This window comes from Herpailurus yagouaroundi, unplaced genomic scaffold, assembly GCF_014898765.1.
Source record: "Herpailurus yagouaroundi ecotype Mexico unplaced genomic scaffold, PumYag 206, whole genome shotgun sequence".
Lineage (NCBI taxonomy): Eukaryota > Metazoa > Chordata > Mammalia > Carnivora > Felidae > Herpailurus > Herpailurus yagouaroundi.
Window position 1 is genome coordinate 4,716,428 of NW_024412437.1, and position 4,471 is coordinate 4,720,898.

A 4,471-nucleotide genomic window follows, 5' to 3' on the forward strand; every position below is an offset into this window, starting at 1 on the left:
TTTTTTTTTTTTTTTTTTTTTAATTTTTTTTTTTTCAACGTTTATTTATTTTTGGGACAGAGAGAGACAGAGCATGAACGGGGGAGGGGCAGAGAGAGAGGGAGACACAGAATCGGAAGCAGGCTCCAGGCTCTGAGCCATCAGCCCAGAGCCTGACGCGTAGATGTGATTAACCTTTAAATCAGCAGACTTTGAGGAAATCAGATTACCTTCTATAATACCTTCAGTTGAAGGCATTACATGAAAAGATTGAGGTCCCTGAGGAAGGAGTTCAGCCTGCAGGCTGCCTTCCCGCTCAAGGCTGAAACATCAACCTTTGCCTAGGTTTCTATCCTGCTGGCATACCCTGGACACATTGGATTTGCCAGTCCCCCACAATTACCTGAGCCAAATCCTTAACATAAATCTCTCTCTATCCCTGATACAATTCTCTATCTCTCCTGTTGAACGTTGTGGGTTGAAATATACTCTTTTGGAGGAAGACACGTTTTTGACGAAGAAGTTTTCACTTGGAAAGCTCTTGAGGATTAGACCCAGGATTTCTGGTTTTGTGGTTAATATTTTCAATTAACGCTCGAGATAAACACCCCTTCTCGGTTTAGATAAGCATTTGCTGGTGAGAAAAGTAGGAAGGGTTTTAGCATTTGAATGCTTGCTGGATTTGGGTTATGTTTGAAATCACAACCTTGGGTTCCACAGGAAGCATAAATACTCAGCACTATTGTGCCCTACAAATGGGTGGTGATAGTCTGAAAAGTTCTTGGAGGGGTGCCTGGGTGGCGCAGTCGGTTAAGCGTCCAACTTCAGCCAGGTCGCGATCTCGCGGTCCGTGAGTTCGAGCCCCGCGTCAGGCTCTGGGCTGATGGCTCAGAGCCTGGAGCCTTGCTTCGGATTCTGTGTCTCCCTCTCTCTCTGTTCCTCCCCTGCTCGCACAATGTCTCTCTCTCTCTCTCTCTCTCTCTCTCTCTCTCAAAAATAAATAAAGATGAAGAAAAATTAAACACAAAAATAAAAATAAAGAGAAAAATTTACCTATACCTTCACTGCCCTAGAAACTGATTTTGAGTTTTTTCAGGGACACGGGCCAAAGGCAAGTCTCGCAGACCTTGGAATCAAGGGCAGAAGGCCTCTGGAGAAGGGACAGCCACACAGAAACTACAGCGGAACAAGTGTCACTTCCGAAATGCAATTGACAAGTTGTTACTCTCACAGCGGCGCGGAGTCACTGAAAGAGCGTTTGCACCATTTGGGACCCGCGGATGCTGTTTGGTTTTTCAGAACAGCTGTCTCGGTGACCTCTCCCCGGGCTCAACTCTCCCCTGCCCGCTTCCCTTTTTGTCTTTTAAAGCCCCAGCATATGAGGATTTGGCAGCTAGAACAAAGTTGAGCACCACTGACACAGGAAATGGTCCACGGCTGGACTGGCGCCTGAATGTAGCTGAATGGGGACACACACACCCGGCCCTTAGCAGAGAAGCAGTTGTCACTCAAAGCGCTGAGCTCCATGGCACTGGCTTGCTCGGCTCCCTGTTCTAAGTGTCTTGACTCTGTTAGGAAGGTAACGGTAATGGTGGGACACGGTACAACTCAGTCTTTTTTTCGGTTTTTAAAAAAAATGTTTACTTTTGAGACAGAGACAGAGTATGAGCGGCGGAGGGGGCAAAGACAGAGGGAGACACGGAATCCAAAGCAGGCTCCAGGCTCTGAGCTGTCAGCACAGAGCTTGACGCGGGGCTCGAACCCACCGAATGTGAGATCGTGACCTGAGCCAAAGTCGGACATCCAACCCACTGAGCCACCCAGGTACCCCTACAACCCAGTCTTAACCTTGTAGTTTGGGTGGCTCTTCAGGAAGAGGAAGAGGTAGGAAGTCAAGTGGCACTTAACTCACTGTATCCCATGCTGTGCTGGGCACTTTGTTTGTATACATTCTGCAAAGGAGAGTGAGTGGTTTTCGATCGCTGCCTGGGTGTGGGCCACACTAGCTGTGTGGTCTTGGGCACATCACTGGACGCTTTGCCTCATTTTCCTTTGGTAACACTGGCAACCAGACCTACACCACTGGGTTACTATGAGGATTAAGTTAATTATTGTGCGTGAAGCTCTTCGTGCCAGGAACATGTGTGCCATTATTAGCTTTATTAGCTCATTTTAACACAGCCCTGCTTATCCTTTTATGATCTAGGAAACCGAGGCTCATGGAGATTAAGTCAATTACCGGAGATGGCAGAGCCTGAAACCAAACTCAGATTCATCTGACTGCCGTGTTTTCTTCTCATAACATGACTGGGCCTGCTTGATGCTATCGAATTCCCTCTTCTGCTTGCCAGCTTCGGGTTCAGTGTATTAGCCCTTCTTTGTACCGACAGGGGTGAAATCCTATACGACTCAAGCTCTGTCTTTAATCCCCCATTTCACCCATCCCTGGCGGTCAACAAGCCAGGGAGTGGGCGGAAGGAGAAACTTTCCTTCTATTTTTCCCTCCTGTGGGCCTAATCTGCCCTTCTGATGGTGCCTGTGCTGCCTCTGGTTTTCCAAAAGCAAAAGTAACCATAACTAAATAACAGAAATATCCTGACGAGCAGGACCCTTATCATAACCTGGCCGATTTAGGGGAGCAGATGGCCTCCCGGGGCAGTGCTGTCCAACAGAAATGTAATGTAAGCCGTATGTCAGGAAAATTTTCCTAATAGCTACGTTTCACAAGTAAAAACACAAAGATGAACTTAATTGTAATAATATTTAACCTGAGGTCTCCAAAATATTACCCATGTCCACCTGGAATCAATATAAAAATTCTTAATGAGATATTTCTCTCTATTTTCTTTGTGTTAAATCCACGTATGCGTTTGGCACCCACAGCCCTAGGGCTATATATACCGTGTGATTACAACACGTATCAGACCCAAGGATACGTGTCCTCCAAAGCCTTCTTTATTCATCTAGCGACTTGAGATGTCTAAAACTGTCTCCCGCTCCCCCTTTCTTGCTTCTACCGACAGACGCTCTGATGGGGGGGAAAAAAATGGCCGAAGCAGTAAAGGAGCCGCCTTGTCTCCCCCTCGAATCCGAATCATCCTTGATGGGTGGTTTTGCAGGCAGTTGAGATTTCTCGTGTGGTCACAGAGGGTTTTGGCCTATCTGCACCCTTTGTAACTTCTCCCCATGCCGGGTCAGGCGTCATGATGGAAGGGAGGGGGGGGTGTGCGTTTCAGGTTCTAGATGCACCCTGACAAGTCCTTTTCAGTGTCTCGGGCCCACAGACCGGCTAGGCCTCCACTGACGACAGCACCCCCGGAGGGGAGAGCGGCCCGATCAGCCAAGCGGACGCTCGGCAGGGCTCGGATTTCCTGGACCGGATGGCGGGCCCGTGCCCGGAGGCCCGCGCGGTGCAGGCCAGGCACAGGATGCGCGGCCGGGCGTGCTCATCCTGGGCATCCGCCGCTGCCGCGGATCCGCCGCGGCCGCCGCCTCCTCCGGGGCCTGGAAACGGCAGGAATCTCCCCACCCCGGCCCCGCGTCCTCCCCCAGCAAGGGGCTGCGGGGCGGAGTCGCCCACCTGTCATCCGAGACGCCCCACGTGGGTCCGCCCGGGTTGGGGGTGGGGGCTGGAGGGAGGGAGAAAAGGCAGAGGCGGCGAGGGAGGCGGGAGTGAGAGTGGGGCGGAGTGAGGAGTGGAGGCGAGGGGCCGAGCAGAGAGGGGAGCTCCCCCAAGCCGCGCCGTCGACGAGCGGAGAGCAGAAGGAAGAATAAAGGGGACCTGTGGTATCCAGACAGGAACAGGTAAGGGGGGCAGGTGAACGGAAGGAGGGGAGCGTCGGGCTGGAGAGAGTGGGGAAAGGATAAGAGGCGGGTGGGAGGAAAGGGCTGCGAGTGGGGGACGAGGTTAGATTAGAAAGGAGAGCGGAAGAACGATTCTAGGGCGTGGAGGGGCCAGGGTCCTTCTAAGAGGGGCTAAAGAGGAACCCGGGCCGCAGCGCCTTTAAGGTTGCCAAGGCGACGGCTCTGGCCAGAGCGAGGCGCATTGACGTCAGCAGTCGGGCGCTGATTGGTTGCAGCCGGGTCGTTTCCGGTGGAGCCGCCGCGGAGCCGCTACCGCAGAGTAGAGCGGGGCTGGGAGGGAAGCGTCCGGACAGCTCAGCCAGCCGCAGCCTCGCACCCGCTGTCCCGCGTCCGCCGCCGCCCGTGCCCAGGTGAGTGGGGTCGACCAGGGGTCCCCGACGCGCCGAGCTTCGCGGCCCCGCAGCCCGTTTGGGGGCGCTGGACCGATCCAAGATGGCGTCACGGGGAGCGACCTGCAGGGGGATGGCCGCACCCCCTGCCCCTCCCCGGCCCCAGCGGGCGCCTCCCCGTAGGCCTCACGCCCCGGGCCGCGCCCCCGGCCCCGAGTCTGCGGCTCCGAGGCCCCCGGGTCGCCGGGACTGCTCCGGTGCGGGGCTCACCGGCCGCCCCGCCCGCGCGCGTTCCCCGC

The 4,471-nt window shown here is 54.2% G+C and overlaps 1 protein-coding gene across 3 annotated transcripts in view; it reads left to right on the plus strand.

The window, feature by feature from the left end:
* Window positions 1-3,657: 3,657 nt before the first annotated feature.
* PRKAR1A (protein kinase cAMP-dependent type I regulatory subunit alpha) overlaps window positions 3,658-4,471 on the plus strand; it is a 22,244-nt gene continuing 21,430 nt past the window's right edge. Inside the window, exons 1-2 of one of the 3 annotated variants that reach the window (XM_040452201.1) lie at window positions 3,667-3,783; window positions 4,059-4,193. The gene's annotated coding sequence lies outside the window, so the exon portion shown is untranslated. Of the gene's footprint in view, window positions 3,784-4,008; window positions 4,194-4,471 lie in introns of those variants that run through there. The other 2 variants (XM_040452202.1, XM_040452200.1) reach the window with 2 other exon arrangements.